The following is a 22236-nucleotide window of genomic DNA, read 5'->3' on the forward strand; positions in this document are numbered from 1 at the left end:
GCCCACCAGGACCCTCAACCAGTGCAAGGAGGGCATTAATCAGGCAGAGACTGGAGTATCCGTCCATACGACCACAATAAGCCGTACACTCCATAGACGAGGCCTTTATGGAGGAGTGGACAGGAAAAAAAGCCTTTACTTACACACAAAATATGTAAGGATCAAATGTATGGAGGAAGGTGCTGTGCTCAGGTGAGAGCGAAATCACCCCCAGAACACCATCCCCACAGAGAAAAATGGTGGTGGTGGCAGCATTATGATGTGGGGATGTTTTTCAGCAGCAGGGACAGGGAAAATGTTTTGAGTTGAAGGGAAGTTGGATGATGCGAAATACAGGGATATTCTTGAGTAAAACCGGTTTCAGTCTGTTATCGATTTGAAACTGGGACGGAGGTTCACCTTCCAATAAGACAATGGCCCAAAGCATAATGCTAAAGCAACGCTCCAGTGATTTAAGGGGAAACATGTAAATGTTCTGGCGTGGCCGAGTCACAGCCCGGACCTTAAACCAAGTAAGTTAGAATCCGTGGTCAGACTTGGAGATCGCTGTTCACCAGAGGAAACCATCTAACTTCAAGGAGCTGGAGCAGTTTTGCCTTGAAGAATGGACAAAAATCACAGTGAAAAGACATGGAAAGCTGATAGAGACTTATCCAAAGGGACTTGCAGCTGAAATTGCCGCAAATTGAGACTCTATAAAGTACTGACTTTAGGGGGTGAATAATTATGCACACCAAAGTTTTTAGTTATTTTGTCCTGTTTGTTGTTTGCGTCAAAAGAAAAAAGAAAACCAAATGTTTCCAGTTGTAGGTATGTTTTTTACATGAACTGATGCAAACCCTAAAAAAAAAATTAAAAAAAAAGTGAAACTCCAGGTTGAGAGGTAGTAAAACACGAAAAATGTCAAGGTGGCGAATACTGCTCCTAAGTACAAGAATATACTGTTAATGAATGTAATACGCCTATGTACAAAGACAAAGTGAATCTGGCAGCCGCCTTAGCCCCCCTAAAGCAGCCACTATGAACCTATGTACCAACCTTTCCCTGCTTTCTAACAGTCCCCTTCATATACACTCACTGGCCACTTTATTAGGTACACCTGTCCAACTTCTTGTTAACACTTAATTTCTAATCAGCCAATCACATGGCGGCAACTCAGTGCATTTAGGCATGTAGACATGGTCAAGACAATCTCCTGCAGTTCAAACCGAGCATCAGTATGGGGAAGAAAGGTGATTTGAGTGCCTTTGAACGTGGCATGGTTGTTGGTGCCAGAAGGGCTGGTCTGAGTATTTCAGAAACTGCTGATCTACTGGGATTTTCACGCACAACCATCTCTAGGGTTTACAGAGAATGGTCCGAAAAAGAAAAAAAATCCAGTGAGCGGCAGTTCTGTGGGCGGAAATGCCTTGTTGATGCCAGAGGTCAGAGGAGAATGGGCAGACTGGTTCGAGCTGATAGAAAGGCAACAGTGACTCAAATCGCCACCCGTTACAACCAAGGTAGGCCTAAGAGCATCTCTGAACGCACAGTGCGTCGAACTTTGAGGCAGATGGGCTACAGCAGCAGAAGACCACACCGGGTACCACTCCTTTCAGCTAAGAACAGGAAACTGAGGCTACAATTTGTACAAGCTCATCGAAATTGGACAGTAGAAGATTGGAAAAACGTTGCTTGGTCTGATGAGTCTCGATTTCTGCTGCGACATTCGGATGGTAGGGTCAGAATTTGGCGTAAACAACATGAAAGCATGGATCCATCCTGCCTTGTATGGAGCATCTTTGGGATGTGCAGCCGACAAATCTGCGGCAACTGTGTGATGCCATCATGTCAATATGGACCAAAATCTCTGAGGAATGCTTCCAGCACCTTGTTGAATCTATGCCACGAAGAATTGAGGCAGTTCTGAAGGCAAAAGGGGGTCCAACCCGTTACTAGCATGGTGTACCTAATAAAGTGGCCAGTGAGTGTAGCTTAGCAATGGAATATGAAATTAACTTAAGTGAACTTGTCCAAAAACATTATTTACCTGCAGATATGGGTGTAAACTGCAGGTCATGAAGGTGCCCAGTCACTGAAACCCAAAGAAAATTTACTTTATTCCTCCTGTGAGCCGCCGGCTTTCAGTCATTCAGGCTCGGCTACAGAGAGTAGCAGCTGCGCGACTAAAAGCTGGCGGCACAATAGCATTGTCGGTCATGACAGGTTCCCTTTAAAGCTGCACTAGTAGAATGCAAATTAGTGGTGATTATCCCAGAACAATACTCCATCTAATCATGGGAGCTTGCTCCTAGGGGTGTGAGGGACATGATTTGGAAGAGCGACATCACTGCTGGTTGATTACAACTATCGGGCATTCGTGCGACGTTCTCCGCCCCTGGGAGTGTGCAGTTTAGGTCGGGTGTATGTTCCCTGCTTCATCAACGCACGGTGCTCAGAAAGGCAGCAAAGAAGCCGGGGAGCAACAGAGGAGCTTCACATTCTCCAACCAAAAACTTCAGGTTCTCCAAGATTATCTTGTTCTTCTGTATAATTTACAGCATTAACAGATTCATAAGAAAATGACATTTAACTTCCCCGCACACCTAGAGCAGCAGCATATTTGTGCAAATAATACCGCCATGTCATTACACGCCCATGAAAATCATTAAGTCAAGACTTCCACGGAGAGGATGAGGGAACAAGAAATCACAGCTAAACTTATATCAGGGACTGCAAGTTGGCCTCCTGTACAGAGGGTATCTGGCTGCCACAAATGGGGGTCACTCAGCTTTCCCAGAAACCTGCAGTATGACGGGACAGATAAATGATGGACAACAAAGTTACTGGATCATCAGAAGCCTCTGAGCCACTACTACCTCTGCTGGGACCAACCAAGAAATTATTGCTGAGTAGCAGAAGGAAGTTGGGGTGCAAAGAGTAACCTGGATGAGTCACCCAAAAAGAGAGAACTTCCCCATTAGTGGTCAGCACCTGATGGGAAATGGAAGAAGAAGCGGGAAATGATCACTCGTCTATACGAGTCTCATGATGAAAGCACAATATGTCCTCAGAAGCGTGGAGATGATAGAAGGACAATTGATATGCAGCCGACTTAGTTTGGAGCCTCGTCAGCGTTAAGGTGGGCCAAACAGACAGATGTTGATAATGCAGGTCTCATTTCGGACAGCCATCGCATTGTTCTCTTGGAGATAAGCCAATGACAGACATGGCAGCCGCCGGTTTTCTTATAGAACACAGGAAAGTTTGGCCGAACAAGCGCTTGTGTATGGGAGAGTGGTCTGAGATGGCGATCACCCCCTAAGCATCGTTTCGCCAGAGTTACACATGATCGAGCATCAGAATCTTACCTGGGCGGTGAGGAGCACTAGGTGATACAGACAGCGGTTGGGGGCTTCAATCTGCACCAATGTCTATTACAGCAACCTGAGAGGCATGGGGGGGGGGGGGACTCGCCATCATCTCCCAATATAGGAAATGGCGATCCCTGTCCTCATACTACAGGAGGGAAACCAGCAGCAGCATCCTGCGCAGCACACATGGCGTAAAGAGCTCTGGTGCCAGCACAGTGCCATCCTGCAGGGCTATTACTTCTGTCCTATTAATCACATCTGCGTGCGCTATTCTAATAACCTCTGCCGTTGCTTTACATGTAGGTGACAACCGCAACAGCAGCCATGACAGGTTTCCGCTGCCCCTGACCATGGGTGTCAAGTCAGCACCTGTCTCCCTCTGAAGGGCAAGTTTTCTTCCTAACAGATAAATATTTTTAGATATAGATTGTAAAAACACTTTTGCCATTTACCCCTTATAAAATTTGTAGCCTTTGAGATAGGAACACTTCTATTGTTTACAGCTTGTTGCCTAGGAGACCGACCACTGCTGCTGTACAGATTGTAATCCCTACTCTGAAGCTGGATGGGTTTAGGAGGTAACAGCGCGCTCCAGCGATCCTGGTCAGCGTCAAAACAACGCTTACAAGCTCAATACAAAAGAGCATGTAATCAATGTGTGCCTTCTGCTGTCTAGCAGCGGTGGTCGGTCTCTTAGGCAACGGGTAGTAAACAAAAGTGTTGCTATCTCAAGAACAGCAAGTACTTGTAAGGCAACATTCACACATTCAGTATTTGGTCAGTATTTGACATCAGTATTTGTAAGCCAAAACCAGGCAGGAGTGGCCTGGCGGCCTCGACCAATCAGAGACGCGGGATTTCCAGGACAGACAGACAGACAGACAGACAGAAAAACCCTTAGACAATTATATATATAGATTCTTCAAGTGTAGAAAACCACAACCAACAGCACCAGAATATTCAGATGCACGCTCCAAAGTCCAAGGATCCAATTGGACCAATACTCACAAATATAGAAAAAGAAGCAGCATCCGTTCCAGGTGAAGAGGGTATCAAATAGTCCTTTATTCTGCCATCATAACATATGATGGCAGAATAAAGGACTATTTGATACCAGGGTGGATTGATTTAAATCACGCCGATTTAAATCATGATTTAAATCACGATTTAAATCAAAAGATTTTTTTCTATTTAAATCGGATCGATTTAAATCATGATTTTAATCATGATTTAAATCACTGATTTAAATCAAAAGGTTTTTTTTAATATAAATCACGATTAAAATGAGAAGTGAGAGCAGTGCGCATGTGCGCCCATAGTTACACGGACAAAACTAGGGGCAACGATCTAACGCCAGGGTGAGGGGGGGACCCCAAAGTAAGTAAAAATCTTTTTTGTTTTACTATATGGCAATAGGTAGGTGTTTAAAAGCAGCATGTCTTAATTGTATAAACTATTAATAGCCTCCACATTTTGTTCATACTGCCCCTTTAATTCCACACTTCTAGCTTGGTTTCACTTTTGGTTTAGTTTCTTTTTCCATTCAGTTGACATGCCCAAACTTGTTGGATAGTCAGCATCCTACAGAAACCTCTGGAAGAGCATGGCATTGTGAATGTTACACATATACAGCCTTTATTCTACTGAGTTAAACAACTCAGCTTTATCTCATGATGGAAGAACCTTTGGATGGTAAAATATTTTCCTCAAAAAGCAGTTTATTGAAAAAAATCCGATTTAAATCAAAAAAATCTGATTTAAATCAAAAAAATCCGATTTTTTTGATTTTTTTTAAAAAACATTGATTTTTATCCACCCTGTTTGATACCCTCTTCACCTGGAACGGATGCTGCTTCTTTTTCTATATTTGTGAGTATTGGTCCAATTGGATCCTTGGACTTTGGAGCGTCTGCTCAGACGTGGCAGAGGAGTAGTCCCATAGGTTACAATTAGGCCCACCGGCATATTTATTCCTACTGCGGTGTCCGTGGGGTGGAGGATGGAGGCCAGGATAAGGGATTTGCAGCAGGGCTATGGACTGTGACATCCGCAGCTCGGCAATGCCGTGGAGGAGAACGGTACGACTCCTGGAATCACACATGGTATAGTAATAAGGCTGAGCTGTGGTTTTCAGGAGGAATTCCTCGAGCGCCACCAAATCCGAGTGCAGCCGGAGGACAGAATGACTTCATGTCCAGGAGCCGCTGCACTAGGTAGTAAAGCTTCTAGATTACATTATTCCTGCCTTATGGCCATGAAAAAGGAGCCTGGCCTGACTGGTTCACACTGCAGACTAATGGGCTATAGCCTGTCTTCATTCTTACTGGGAAGGGGGAGACTTCATGCTGGCAAGAGAAGTCGGGGATGCCACTCTGCTTGTCCATATACAGAACCAACACAATGGAAGGTTTATCCTAGCCGAAATCCTCCAGTCACTCTTAGGACTTCTTCATTTAGCCTGTACTTCGAAGCAAGGGCTGGAGGCAAACCCATTAGGATGTGCCTACATGTCGGGACTTGGCAGCTACTATAAAAGCCGCGGCTCATGAACAGCAGAGAAGAATATTTGAGATTTTCTACAACTCTGCAATTTATAGGAAAAAGAAAAGCAGCTCTCACCGAATCCTTACAGCTAAAAGTCCTTTATTTAAATTGTATGGACATGATTCAGCAGTATGCGGGTGTGCCGGGGAAGAGAAGGGTGGACATGGGTCATGCACAGGTATTCAAGGCACCGTACATGTAAGATAAAAGTCAGCCGAACCTCAGCAGGCCTCCCGACTGTTAGATAGGGAGCTCCGGTGTGTGTGTGGCGGGGTAATCCAGAGAGCGAGTGTGTGTGTGTGTGTGTGTGTGTGTGTGTGTGTGTGTGTGTGTGTGTGTGTGTGTGTGTGTGTGTGTATGTATGTATGTGTGTGTGTGTATGTATGTGTGTGTGTGTATGTGTGTGTGTGTGTATGTATGTGTGTGTGTGTGTGTGTGTGTGTGTATATGTGTGTGTGTGTATGTGTATGTGTATATATATATATATGTATATATATATATGTATATATATATATATATATATATATATATATATATATATATATATATATATATATATATATATATATATATATATATATATATATATATATATATATATATATATATATATATATGCGCGTGGCCCGAGTGAGTGCGCGTGGCCCGAGTGAGTGCGCGTGGCCCGAGTGAGTGCGCGTCTAGAGAGCAAGAGCTCTCCGAGTGTGTGTGTGTGTGTGTGTGTGTGTGGGGGGGGGGGGGCATAGAGATCGCATCCAGAGTATAGGGGGGGGGTCCAGAGCAAGCAGTCGGCAACATATTGTGTTACAGCCAGCATCAGGCTGAGCGCACACACTACATATATACTGTGGATTTTCCAGGTAGGAACTAAAGTGACATGCAATTCTTTTTTGGGGAATTAATCGCATCAAATCATCGACGTGTAAACAAGCCCAAATACAAGCTACATATGTAAAGAATGCCGATGTTACGAGGAACCATAATGAAAGAAATCAGGTTTCATGTGAACATCATAGTACTTTGCGGGTCGCAGTGTGACCATGTGCCCCTCTCGGTACAGGTGCGATTTCTTGCCTCCACTGTGTGGTCTTTTGTGACCATATCGCCCTGTAGACTCCTTCAAAAGGGAGTTTATGATTCGTTGTTTCACCATTTCAGGATCTCTGCTTGCTGCATTCAAAGCTGCTGGTCCCAATTGTGCAATAGTGTGAATTTGACCTAAAGATCATGTCCCTCACACCCAAATGAAGTGCTGGTGGCTTTTCGAGGAAAGAATTGCATTTTTGGGGACTTTTCAGGATGTCATTCATAACATTTCCCCCACCAGAAACAGCGCCACCCTTGTCCATGGGGGAGTTTGGTACTGCATCTCTGTCACGGTCCAGTAAATACTAGGTACAACCCATGGACGAGGTCTCAAGTGCAGACCTGTTTTTTTTCTAGCCATGAGCACTGCTCTACTCTCTGGTCATGGAAGGGTCCCGTTCTGGCCTCTGTGTAGTCAGGTAGTGTTTATCGGCTCAGACAGTCCCTCTAATAAGCACACAGAGCGCGGCATCTGCCCCCTACTATACTGCTAATTATACACATCCCGAGACAATAGACGGCGAGAAAACGGAGAACACATTACACAAAGAAGGGGTCTATTAAAGGGGCAGTACAGTCTGTCACTCTGTATAGGGAATGCTACTGAATGCAGCGTCTTGTTCTCTGTTATCAGCCAGTGCAGGACGGGGGAGACTGACTGCAATGTCCTACAATAGGAAAACAGGAAGTGCAGACAAATCCCATAATCACAGCTTCATGTCCCACATGTCCGGTGCAGAGGACAGACCGAGGCATGTCCATCTCTATCAGCCGCTACTGACCTATAACTGCTGCAGACACTCAACAACCACGGTGTGAACGAGACATCCCTGCCGCACACATGCCAAAGGGGAAAATCAGAGTCACTGACTAATCGCTTAGAGCTGGGGTGGGCAATTCATTATCCCGAGGGGCCACATGAAACACCATGACACTTGTGGAGGGCCGAACCAAGAGCCTGACAGTATCTGCTCAATATTAACATTACACTTAATACTGAACAGAATAAAGTATGCGGATACCCACTGTACAGAGGCTTGCGAAAGTATTCACTACCTTTTTAAAGTTTTGCTGCCTCACAAACTGGAATTTCATTTTTTTGTTTTAGGGTCTGAATTATTTCATGTAAAGAACACTCCGACAACTGGGAACATTTGGTTTTATTTTTATTGTGAAGCAAAAAACAAATAGGGCAAAATAACTGAAAACTTCAGTGTGCAAAACTATTCAACTCCCTAAAGTCAGTACTTTGTAAAGCCACCATTATGCTGCCACCACCATGTTTCACTGTGGGGATGATACTCTTGGGGTGATGAGCTGAACTGGTTTGGTGCCAGACATAGCATTTGTCTTGGTTGCCAAAAAGCTCAATTTTGGTCTCATCTGTCCACACACATGCCCAATATACTGTATGACTCCACATACACCCCCCCATATACATTATAAGCCCCCAGCAGCCTCACTATATACAGTATGAGGCCTCACATAGCCTGTTATATAGAAAACACAAACCACTCACCTCTCAAACCTCTCTCCCATTCTCCCAGGTCATCGCATCTGCTGTTTCACTTGCACACTGAGTGATGGAGGAAGATGACAGCGGCTCACTCCTCCACCATTGTAATCACATTTATTTGCATCCTGAGGATGCAGATAATGGTGGAAGTGGGATGCGCGGCAGGGAAGGCAGTCACATGGTACGGTCCGTGGGCCAGCGGTTTCAACCTTACGGCTGTCTTGATCTGCGGGCCGGACTGGGACAAAGGATTTGCTCTGTGCCCACGTCTGACTAAGGCTAAGTTCATACCAGGCGTTTTCTATGCCAATTTTCAGTGAGTTTTAGGCTATGTGCACACGTTCAGGTTTTTTCACGTTTTTTTCAATAAAAACGCTATAAAACGCATACATTATGCATCCTATCATTTAGAATGCATTCTGCATGTTTTGTGCACATGGTGCATTTTTTCCGCAAAAAAAACGCAGCATGTTCATTAATTTTGCGGATTTTCCGCGTTTTTCCCGCAATTCTATGCATTTGGAAAAATACGCACAAAAAAACGCATGAAAAAAAACGCATGCGGTTTTCTGGCAGAAATGTCCGGTTTTTGTCAGGAAAATTTCTGCAAGAAATCCTGACGTGTGCACATACCCTTACAGTACCAGCACAGTCTATGAGATGCAAGAAATCTCATACACACATTGGTTTTTTGCCCTCTGGATTTGGCAGAACATGGTATGTCACTTCTTACAGCGTTTTTCACCCATTAAAAGCAATGGATGGTGCAAAAAACGCTGAGAAAACAGCAGGTATCAGGTTACTTGCTGCATTTTCTGTGCCAAAACCTGATGAAGTTGAATAAGATTTTTTTTTTTGCTATAAACTTTATCAGCATGCACAAGAGACAAATGTACTAAGAAGAAAAAACGATGCAAAAAATACATAAAAATTAAGCAAAACCTGCCTTTTTGAAGAAAGTTTCTTACTGACAAGAGAGCAGGTTTTGCCTTAGGAGCAAAAGGCGTCAAATGCAACATGTGAACATAGACTTATACTCCAGAGCTGCACTCACTATTCTGCTGGAGCAGTCATTGTGTACATACATTACATTACTGATCCGGAGTTACACCCTGTATTATACTCCAGAGCTGCACTCACTATTCTGCTGGTGCAGTCACTGTGTACATACATTACTGATCCTGAGTTACATCCTGTATTATACTCCAGAGCTGCGCTCACTATTCTGCTGGTGCAGTCATTGTGTACATACATTACATTACTGATCCTGAGTTACATCCTGTATTATACCCCAGAGCTGCACTCACTATTCTGCTGGTGCAGTCACTGTGTACATACATTACATTACTGATCCTGAGTTACATCCTGTATTATACCCCAGAGCTGCGCTCACTATTCTGCTGGTGCAGTCACTGTGTACATACATTACATTACTGATCCGGAGTTACACCCTGTATTATACTCCAGAGCTGCACTCACTATTCTGCTGGTGCAGTCACTGTGTACATACATTACTGATCCTGAGTTACATCCTGTATTATCCTCCAGAGCTGCACTCACTATTCTGCTGGTGCAGTCATTGTGTACATACATTACATTACTGATCCGGAGTTACACCCTGTATTATACTCCAGAGCTGCACTCACTATTCTGCTGGTGCAGTCACTGTGTACATACATTACTGATCCTGAGTTACACCCTGTATTATACTCCAGAGCTGCACTCACTATTCTGCTGGTGCAGTCACTGTGTACATACATTACATTACTGATCCTGAGTTACATCCTGTATTATACTCCAGAGCTGCGCTCACTATTCTGCTGGTGCAGTCACTGTGTACATACATTACATTACTGATCCTGAGTTACATCCTGTATTATACCCCAGAGCTGCACTCACTATTCTGCTGGTGCAGTCACTGTGTACATACATTACATTACTGATCCGGAGTTACACCCTGTATTATACTCCAGAGCTGCACTCACTATTCTGCTGGTGCAGTCACTGTGTACATACATTACTGATCCTGAGTTACATCCTGTATTATCCTCCAGAGCTGCACTCACTATTCTGCTGGTGCAGTCATTGTGTACATACATTACATTACTGATCCGGAGTTACACCCTGTATTATACTCCAGAGCTGCACTCACTATTCTGCTGGTGCAGTCACTGTGTACATACATTACTGATCCTGAGTTACACCCTGTATTATACTCCAGAGCTGCACTCACTATTCTGCTGGTGCAGTCACTGTGTACATACATTACATTACTGATCCTGAGTTACATCCTGTATTATACCCCAGAGCTGCACTCACTATTCTGCTGGTGCAGTCACTGGGTACATACATTACATTACTGATCCTGAGTTACATCCTGTATTATACCCCAGAGCTGCACTCACTATTCTGCTGGTGCAGTCACTGTGTACATACATTACATTACTGATCCTGAGTTACATCCTGTATTATACTCCAGAGCTGCACTCACTATTCTGCTGGAGCAGTCACTGTGTACATACATTACATTACTGATCCTGAGTTACATCCTGTATTATACCCCAGAGCTGCACTCACTATTCTGCTGGTGCAGTCACTGTGTACATACACATGTAGAAAAGCCGCGGAGACACCATCACGTTTCTCAACGCAAGCAATGAATAGCCAGGTCTTTCACCGGGAAGGAACAACCACGAGAAGGGCAGCATCCAATAAAAGAAAACCACCTATGCCAAAACATGGTATCCATCCACAGACAGCTGTTTCGGGGTATTTGCCCCTTATTTTGCCCATCATCAGTGTGGAGTAGGAAACTGGCTATGTTCATAGCCTTTTCACTAGGCACTGCTCCTAATAGCCAGTTTTCTACTCCACACTGATGAGGGGCAAATACCCCGAAACAGCTGTCTGTGGATGGATACCATGTTTTGGCATAGGTGGTTTTCCTTTATTGGATGCTGCCCTTCTCGTGGTTGTTCCTTCCTGGTGAAAGACCTGGCTATTCATTGCTTGCGTTGAGAAACACGTGATGGTGTCTCCGTGGCTTTTCTACATGCATTTGCATATTTCCCTTTAGGGATGGGGGCAGTGTTCTGGATCATTGCGTTGAGTAACACGTGATGGTGTCTCCGCGGTGTTGGATGTTTTGATCTCCCCGAGGTCATTCATCACTGTGTACATACATTACTGATCCGGAGTTACATCCTGTATTATACTCCAGAGCTGCACTCACTATTCTGCTGGTGCAGTCACTGTGTACATACATTACTGATCCTGAGTTACATCCAGTATTATACCCCAGAGCTGCACTCACTATTCTGCTGGTGCAGTCACTGTATACATACATTACATTACTGATCCTGAGTTACATCCTGTATTATACCCCAGAGCTGCACTCACTATTCTGCTGGTGCAGTCACTGTGTACATACATTACATTACTGATCCTGAGTTACATCCTGTATTATACCCCAGAGCTGCACTCACTATTCTGCTGGTGCAGTCACTGTGTACATACATTACATTACTGATCCTGAGTTACATCCTGTATTATACCCCAGAGCTGCATTCACTATTCTGCTGGTGCAGTCACTGTGTACATACATTACAAAACTGATCCTGAGTTACCTCCTGTATTATACCCCAGAGCTGCCCTCACTATTCTGCTGGTGCAGTCACTGTGTACATACATTACATTACTGATCCTGAGTTACATCCTGTATTATACCCCAGAGCTGCACTCACTATTCTGCTGGTGCAGTCACTGTGTACATACATTACATTACTGATCCTGAGTTACATCCTGTATTATACCCCAGAGCTGCCCTCACTATTCTGCTGGTGCAGTCACTGTGTACATACATTACATTACTGATCCTGAGTTACATCCTGTATTATACTCCAGAGCTGCACGCACTATTCTGCTGGTGCAGTCACTGAGTACATACATTACATTACTGATCCTGAGTTACATCCAGTATTATACCCCAGAGCTGCACTCACTATTCTGCTGGTGCAGTCACTGTGTACATACATTACATTACTGATCCTGAGTTACATCCTGTATTATACCCCAGAGCTGCACTCACTATTCTGCTGGTGCAGTCACTGTGTACATACATTACATTACTGATACTGAGTTACATCCTGTATTATACCCCAGAGCTGCATTCACTATTCTGCTGGTGCAGTCACTGTGTACATACATTACAAAACTGATCCTGAGTTACCTCCTGTATTATACCCCAGAGCTGCCCTCACTATTCTGCTGGTGCAGTCACTGTGTACATACATTACATTACTGATCCTGAGTTACATCCTGTATTATACCCCAGAGCTGCACTCACTATTCTGCTGGTGCAGTCACTGTGTACATACATTACATTACTGATCCTGAGTTACATCCTGTATTATACCCCAGAGCTGCCCTCACTATTCTGCTGGTGCAGTCACTGTGTACATACATTACATTACTGATCCTGAGTTACATCCTGTATTATACCCCAGAGCTGCCCTCACTATTCTGCTGGTGCAGTCACTGTGTACATACATTACATTACTGATCCTGAGTTACATCCTGTATTATACCCCAGAGCTGCACTCACTATTCTGCTGGTGCAGTCACTGTGTACATACATTACATTACTGATCCTGAGTTACATCCTGTATTATACTCCAGAGCTGCACGCACTATTCTGCTGGTGCAGTCACTGAGTACATACATTACATTACTGATCCTGAGTTACATCCAGTATTATACTCCAGAGCTGCACTCACTATTCTGCTGGTGCAGTCACTGTGTACATACATTACATTACTGATCCTGAGTTACATCCTGTGTTATACCCCAGAGCTGCACTCACTATTATTTTTACATTGGTAACTTGATTCTAAAGTTAGTTTCTCCCACATCAATGTTCAGGGTCTAATGACACTTTACAAAATATATGTCAGCAGAACAAACTGTGTAGACACTGAACAAGCAGGAGATGCTGTAGAATTGTGAGTTGAGCTCTTGAGTACAGTAATGTTTGTAGCCCAGGAGTGAATAACCCAGCGTCATCCATAGCGCAGGCAGTGGCAGCACCCCCCTCAGCAGCACAAGCAGCAGCAATCGTAGTGTGAGCATTAACATTATCAAAAACTCCATCAGCAGAAAGTGATATAACCAGCACATTCTTCAGTTACACCAATAGCAGCAGCATCAGCTCTTAAATCTCGGACAAGGATTGAAATCCCACAGAACTTTGTCCCTTCCAGACTAGAGACGACGTCCTACAGTAAACAAGCAGCAACAACCATGTACTAAACCTGCAGCTATGACAACGGCGCAAAAACTGCGACATCACATAATAATATCAGAATCACGTCACAAACAGCCACTAAACCAGAACTGAGGTTTTCCAGGGATTCAGGTGCTGTCGGCCCATCACGTCTCCATTCCTCCGCCCAGACGTCTCGCACAATATTTATTAGTGTATTCCCAGCCCCTGAGGTCCTTCACCTGTAATTTGCCAAAGAACTCAATAAAAAGACACAAATTGGGTGGTAATAAATACTGCGCAGATTTCTGCCGGCTCATAATCTCATTACTTCATGTTTCTGGGAAGCTGAACATAAAGATTTACTGATGATTCATATTTCTGATAGGAAGAGACAAGCGAGCAGACAAGCGAGCGCACAGAACATGGAAAGTGATCATTACCGACACCTCCTGGGAAAACACAGCTGCTGATTAATGTAGAGCCGAGGCCGAGAAGGACGAGGGCCACCCTATCAATGATAAATATAGTGCCAGCATGTTCCTCAGGCACAAGGCTCATCCAGACTAATAATCCCCAATATCAGCCATGAACAGGTAGAAGACGTACAATGTCCCAGGTACGTAACAGTCACCTGTCTCAGATCAGCGCAGAAGTGCTGAGCGCCGGAGAGAAGCTGCAAAATCACGAGTTTAAGGCTCATGTTAACAATGTGGCAACTGCCCCGAGGTGTAGGAAGGTGATCTGGAGCTTTTCCAATGGTCAAGTGCAGAGTTCTGGTTTGGAGCTACATCATACCCACAGACACCGACAGGTCCGTCCAGCAGTCTAATGCGAATGGGGCTCCCGACAGATGATTGCCGGGGAGTTTAGGGATGTTACTTACACAACAGAACCATACACACGTCCAATTACATTGTACAAATATCTTGGTTGAAACGGTACATTTCCGAAAATAATGAACAAAAATGGTCGATAATCAATAGAGTGAAGCTAGTGAAATAAAGTCTTTTGAAGGATCTGCACGGATACATTATGCCATGCTAAGATCGTGCGTTGTATGGTCTTTAGGTGGCAAACTATCAATTTGGTTGAAATTGTATATTTAGCCAAACTTTGGTCTAATGTTTGGTGGCCTTGAGAATGGAATTATCTCAAGATGTCTCAACGAAGACTGAGAATTGGGTCCGACGAACTCTTCAAATGATCGAATACAGTGAGAATGGAGGGCTACGGAGCTCTTCACACGATTGGATGGGGGGGGGATTGAGAACTGGGTCTATGAAGCTGTACAATGATCAGATGAGGGAAGGACTGAAAATGGAGGGCTACGGAGCTCTTCGCACGATTGGATGGGGGGGGGGAATGAGAATTGGGTCTAAGAAGCTGTACAATGATCAGATGAGGGAAGGACTGAAAATGGAGGGCTACGGAGCTCTTCGCACGATTGGATGGGGGGGGGAATGAGAATTGGGTCTAAGAAGCTGTACAATGATCAGATGAGGAAAGGACTGAAAATGGAGGGCTACGGAGCTCTTCGCACGATTGGATGGGGGGGGGGAATGAGAATTGGGTCTATGAAGCTGTACAATGATCAGATGAGGGAAGGACTGAAAATGGAGGGCTACGGAGCTCTTCCAATGATCAGATGGGGAATGGTTGAGAATGGGGGCTACACAGCTCTTCCGATGATCGGAAAGGTAAAGGACTGAGAATGAGGACTAGGCAGCTCTTCCAATGATTGGATGAGGGAAGGACTGAGAATGGGGGCTACACAGCTCTTCCGATGATCAGAAAGGTAAAGGACTGAGAATGGGGACTACACAGCTCTTCCATTGATCGGATGAGGGAAGGACTGAGAATGGGGACTACACAGCTCTTCCAATGATCGGATGAGGGAAGGACTGAGAATGGGGGCTACACAGCTCTTCCAATGATTGGATGAGGGAAGGACTGAGAATGGGGGCTACACAGCTCTTCCAATGATTGGATGAGGGAAGGACTGAGAATAGGGACTAGGCAGCTCTTCCAATGATCGAATGAGGGTAGGACTGAGTATGGGGACTAGGCAGTTCTTCCAATGATGGGATGAGGGTAGGACTGAGTATGAGGATAGGACTGAGTATGGGGACTAGGCAGCTCTTCCATTGATCGGATGAGGGAAGGACTGAGTATGGGGGACTAGGCAGTCTTCCAATGATGGGATGAGGGTAGGACTGAGTATGGGGACTAGGCAGCTCTTCCATTGATCGGATGAGGGAAGGACTGAGTATGGGGGCTACACAGCTCTAACGATGATCGGAAAGGTAAAGGACTGAATGGTGGAATGTGGGCTGTAAATGAGGGTGAATTCACATTTTTCAGTCAGTGAATGAACAGGGGAAAGGTCAGTGTATGGGAGCATAATTATTATGCTTACTTATAGCACAAACATATTCTGCAGCAGTTTACATACATGAAGCCAAAATGGTCATCTAAGCCAACATTATTCTGACAAGCTTTTATCTGCTGATCTCGTAGATCGCCAGCAAACAATTTGTCTATGGATGTCTCACAACAACAAAAACCACATGGAAAAAACACAGTCACAAGACGCTAAGTAAAAGCAGGGAGTACCGTACTTTTTTTTTTGACAAGGGAAACCTGAACACAAAAACCAGCAATATCCAGAGAAGTCTAAAGAAATCTCTATAGAAACCTCTGGAATATTCTGTGCTTTCCTGGATACACAAAAAGCTTTTGTGTAACCAAACAGCCAACACCGATCATAACACATAAGCAACAAAGCTCGTGGCAACTCACAAAAGCAATGTAAAACTGTCGAAGAAAACCCAAAGAAAACACTGGAGAGCGAAAATTGACGTGTGCGATCTACAAACCCTCGGGGACAGGAATTCTCCTCCACGGTGCAGCCACCGCCCAGCACCTCCTCACCTGCAGTAATACTCCTAAGTGAGCTCAGAGGAGGAGTGACCAAGGCAGGGTTGTGTTTTCATGGCTTGGGGGTACGACTCCTGACAGACAGGGAAGTCTATCACTTTCGGAGGTGTCTGGCTGACGACATCGTCTGCTTCTGCTTTTATGTTTGCAAATCAGTCATTTCTAAAACAAAAAGTGAAAAAAAAAAAAAAAAAAAAGATCTGATGAAAGCGTGGGATCTTCTGCATCCGAAATGGTAGCAAGTTCTAGGATTTCTTTGTCAAGACCGAGACTAAGTTGAAGTCAGGAACTTTTCCTCAAGGTGATGATCAGACGTCCTGATGTCTCTCCTTGCGTCCACTTGTCTGTAATCTGTGGTCTCCTGGTAAAGTTATTCCAGCTTCAAAATGCGTTGAGAATAAACCACTTTATTATTCCTACATCACATCCTCTGGATCCTTACTGGGAACATCTCCTCGGCAGCACAGATCACAACTCCTTTCCTCCACACAAACCCTCTAGTCCATGGCACTGACAAAGGTAACCAAGCGCTACTAACTAAACTCTCAACTCTTAATTGGGGGCCCAAAATAAGTGACCCCCATCACCCTAGCGGGTTCAAAAAAACGAGAGCTGTTCGAGTAAAAAAAAAAAAAAAACATCTATCAATTAGCCTTTTTATTACCTTATTTTTCTTTTTATTGTCTCAAACATCCCGGAAGTGCAGTTATAACTGCCTAGTTCACGCTCATTTAGAAGCTTTTTTGAACTACAGTACTTTAGCAAGAATCTGTGCTCAAAAACTACTTACAAGCACTCCCCTTGTGCTTAAGGAAAGTTTGTAGGTGGCGTTTGAGCTTTGATTTTTGCTAGAGCAGCAGTTCAAAGCAGCTTCTAAAAGAGAATGAACCAGGTAGTTACAACAGCACTTTCAACACGGTGACAGAAGGAAGCCAAATTAAGTTATGGAGTATATTACAAAGAGACATAAATGTGCAAAAAAAAAAAAAAAAAACTTTTTTTACTCTAATCCATTTCAGAAATACCAGCACTGTGTTAAATACATAGCAGAAGCATTTTGGACAAAAGCCTTCATCAGGCATCATAATAAGTAATCGTCCAGGCAGCACAGAGGAGAATGGACGTTGACATGCAATTTGGAGTATTGACTAGAGATGTGTGAATCAATTTGCAGGACCCTGGTCCAGTGGCGGGGACAGTATTTCACATCTCTTCCTTCCTGCCAGTATCCGCCGCTCCTCTTTTGATGGTGAAGCCTTAATGCTGCAATGAATACGTATTGCACCGGGCAAGCAATCAAAAGTGATGGAAATGCTGGCAGGTAGGAGGAGGTTTGGAAGGGCTCCCATCTGGTAGCCACAGAATACCTGATCCCTGGACTAAGGGTCCTGTGAATCCATCTGCTCAGCTATACTTCTCTTCTTAACCCACCAGGGTAATGCTAAAAAAAATAGTAAAGAGTGCTTCCTGTAGAACTAAAGGAGTTGCAACGCAAACACTTGGAACTACACTAAAAGGTTTTATCATGAATGGGTCCATGATATATCACACTTCCTCTTTAAGATGCAAAGTAACTAAAAACGGTCCATGAAGTTGGTCATTGCCCTTACAAATTTCCTGGACAGTCAGATATCCGACCTACAACCTCCATTAAGTGCCATTTCACCCTATAGTGATGCCAGGGTAATCAACCGCCCCTTATAGGAATCGCATCTTCTCAGTCATGTGGGAATTGAGATTACTCTCCATCACGATCAATGTCCTCACGATTTTCTCACACCGTGAAGATTTTTTTTAGGATTCAAATATATAAATTCAAGTTTTAAGTTTTTCTATGTGGAAATAATCTGCTCCTTATACTGGTAGCATAAAGCGTTAAAGGGCCTGCAGGAAGTCACAGGCAGGGGACAATGATGCGGTGGCAGGGGGACTCCGCTGCCATAATGGTGCTACAAGAGCCCGGGTAGAATGTCGCAGGAGCTGAAAAAGAGGGGTCTGCACACCAGATTGTGTCCGGGGGGCCGAGAGGGGAAACACCCATGAAATAAAATATTAAAAGTGCAACAGAGAAGGGAGAACACTGGCAGCCCAGGAGGCCGCCCCGCTCACACACCGGAGGGAGAACACTGGCAGCCCAGGAGGCCGCTCCGCTCACACACCGGAGGGAGAACACTGGCAGCCCAGGAGGCCGCCCCGCTCACACACCGGAGGGAGAACACTGGCAGCCCAGGAGGCCGCCCCGCTCACACACCGGAGGGAGAACACTGGCAGCCCAGGAGGCCGCCCCGCTCACACACCGGAGGGAGAACACTGGCAGCCCAGGAGGCCAGCCCGCTCACACACCGGAGGGAACACTGGCAGCCCAGGAGGCCGCCCCGCTCACACACCGGAGGGAGAACACTGGCAGCCCAGGAGGCTGCCCCGCTCACACACCGGAGGGAGAACACTGGCAGCCCAGGAGGCCGCTCCACTCACACACCGGAGGGAGAACACTGGCAGCCCAGGAGGCCGCCCCACTCACACACCGGAGGGAGAACACTGGCAGCCCAGGAGGCCGCCCCGCTCACACACCGGAGGGAGAACACTGGCAGCCCAGGAGGCCGCCCCACTCACACACCGGAGGGAGAACACTGGCAGCCCAGGAGGCCGCCCCGCTCACACACCGGAGGGAGAACACTGGCAGCCCAGGAGGCTGCCCCGCTCACACACCGGAGGGAGAACACTGGCAGCCCAGGAGGCCGCCCCACTCACACACCGGAGGGAGAACACTGGCAGCCCAGGAGGCCGCCCCGCTCACACACCGGAGGGAGAACACTGGCAGCCCAGGAGGCCAGCCCGCTCACACACCGGAGGGAACACTGGCAGCCCAGGAGGCCGCCCCACTCACACACCGGAGGGAGAACACTGGCAGCCCAGGAGGCCGCCCCGCTCACACACCGGAGGGAGAACACTGGCAGCCCAGGAGGCCGCCCCGCTCACACACCGGAGGGAACACTGGCAGCCCAGGAGGCCGCCCCACTCACACACCGGAGGGAGAACACTGGCAGCCCAGGAGGCCGCCCCGCTCACACACCGGAGGGAACACTGGCAGCCCAGGAGGCCGCCCCGCTCACACACCGGAGGGAGAACACTGGCAGCCCAGGAGGCCGCCCCGCTCACACACCGGAGGGAGAACACTGGCAGCCCAGGAGGCCGCTCCACTCACACACCGGAGGGAGAACACTGGCAGCCCAGGAGGCCGCCCCACTCACACACCGGAGGGAGAACACTGGCAGCCCAGGAGGCCGCCCCGCTCACACACCGGAGGGAGAACACTGGCAGCCCAGGAGGCCAGCCCGCTCACACACCGGAGGGAACACTGGCAGCCCAGGAGGCCGCCCCACTCACACACCGGAGGGAGAACACTGGCAGCCCAGGAGGCCGCCCCGCTCACACACCGGAGGGAGGACACTGGCAGCCCAGGAGGCCGCCCCGCTCACACACCGGAGGGAGAACACTGGCAGCCCAGGAGGCCGCCCCGCTCACACACCGGAGGGAGAACACTGGCAGCCCAGGAGGCCGCCCCGCTCACACACCGGAGGGAGAACACTGGCAGCCCAGGAGGCCGCCCCGCTCACACACCGGAGGGAGAACACTGGCAGCCCAGGAGGCCGCCCCGCTCACACACCGGAGGGAGAACACTGGCAGCCCAGGAGGCCGCCCCGCTCACACACCGGAGGGAGGACACTGGCAGCCCAGGAGGCCGCCCCGCTCACACACCGGAGGGAGAACACTGGCAGCCCAGGAGGCCGCCCCGCTCACACACTGGAGGGAGAACACTGGCAGCCCAGGAGGCCGCCCCGCTCACACACCGGAGGGAGAACACTGGCAGCCCAGGAGGCCGCCCCGCTCACACACTGGAGGGAGAAAACTGGCAGCCCAGGAGGCCGCCTCGCTCACACACCGGAGGGAGAACACTGGCAGCCCAGGAGGCCGCCCCGCTCACACACCGGAGGGAGAACACTGGCAGCCCAGGAGGCCGCCCCGCTCACACACCGGAGGGAGGACACTGGCAGCCCAGGAGGCCGCCCCGCTCACACACCGGAGGGAGAACACTGGCAGCCCAGGAGGCCGCCCCGCTCACACACTGGAGGGAGAACACTGGCAGCCCAGGAGGCCGCCCCGCTCACACACCGGAGGGAGAACACTGGCAGCCCAGGAGGCCGCCCCGCTCACACACTGGAGGGAGAAAACTGGCAGCCCAGGAGGCCGCCTCGCTCACACACCGGAGGGAGAACACTGGCAGCCCAGGAGGCCGCCCCGCTCACACACCGGAGGGAGAACACTGGCAGCCCAGGAGGCCGCCCCGCTCACACACCGGAGGGAGGACACTGGCAGCCCAGGAGGCCGCCCCGCTCACACACCGGAGGGAGAACACTGGCAGCCCAGGAGGCCGCCCCGCTCACACACTGGAGGGAGAACACTGGCAGCCCAGGAGGCCGCCCCGCTCACACACCGGAGGGAGAACACTGGCAGCCCAGGAGGCCGCCCCGCTCACACACTGGAGGGAGAAAACTGGCAGCCCAGGAGGCCGCCTCGCTCACACACCGGAGGGAGAACACTGGCAGCCCAGGAGGCCGCCCCGCTCACACACCGGAGGGAGAACACTGGCAGCCCAGGAGGCCGCCCCGCTCACACACCGGAGGGAACACTGGCAGCCCAGGAGGCCGCCCCGCTCACACACCGGAGGCACCAGCGCTTTATATAACATTCGTTCCATACTATTTACCATAAACTTTTGTGAACGCAGACGTCGCTCACAGGGAGACAATAATTGGACAATATTTTACAAGTTCATTTGGCTCAAATTGGAGATTACAGGCTGCAATCCGTCATCCACCTCAGCTAGGAGCAGCAGCCCGGCGGATATGACCAGGGTGGCACATTACACACAGTAGGTCAGGGCCACACCTGAGGCATCCAGCAGACGGGCCCCCTGCGCCACCACCTCACACGCACCGCGGCCCTCGCCACAAGAACAGGACCAGCAGGTTTATGCAGAGCCGCAAGAAAAGAGTTACAGGTAACAATATGAGGAGCATGTACCGTGTGTGCAGTGACCTGTGCAGCATGGGTATAACAGAGGGCCCCGCACAGAGAGGCCCCGACCACAGACTAAGGAGAGACGGAGCATAACCATCAGTGGTGCGGGAAGGAAGATCACATGGAGGGACAATCAGAACTACTAACCATAAAGGGGTGATCACAATCACAAGGGGGTGGACTGTATGAAAACGGGGGAAACAGCAAGGGGTGTCCCAAGACGCAAGAAAAGGAGGGGGGGGGATATCCCGAGAGGCGCAACGGAGGGGGGGATCCCGTGAGGCGCAACGGAGGGGGGGGGATATCCCGCGAGGCGCAACGGAGGGGGGGGGATATCCCGCGAGGCGTAACGGAGGGGGGGGATCCCGCGAGGCGTAACGGAGGGGGGGGGATCCCGCGAGGCGCAACGGGGGGGGGGGGGGGGGATCCCGCGAGGCGCAACGGAGGGGGGGGAT

At 48.0% G+C, this 22236-nt stretch overlaps 1 protein-coding gene across 12 annotated transcripts in view; it reads right to left on the reverse strand.

Moving 5' to 3' along the window:
• The window catches only part of PTK2 (protein tyrosine kinase 2), a 196438-nt gene that overhangs the window by 173167 nt on the left and 1035 nt on the right, over positions 1–22236 (reverse strand). The window lies entirely within an intron of this gene.

This window comes from Ranitomeya variabilis, chromosome 6 (genome assembly GCF_051348905.1).
Source record: "Ranitomeya variabilis isolate aRanVar5 chromosome 6, aRanVar5.hap1, whole genome shotgun sequence".
NCBI classification, from domain to species: Eukaryota; Metazoa; Chordata; class Amphibia; order Anura; family Dendrobatidae; genus Ranitomeya; species Ranitomeya variabilis.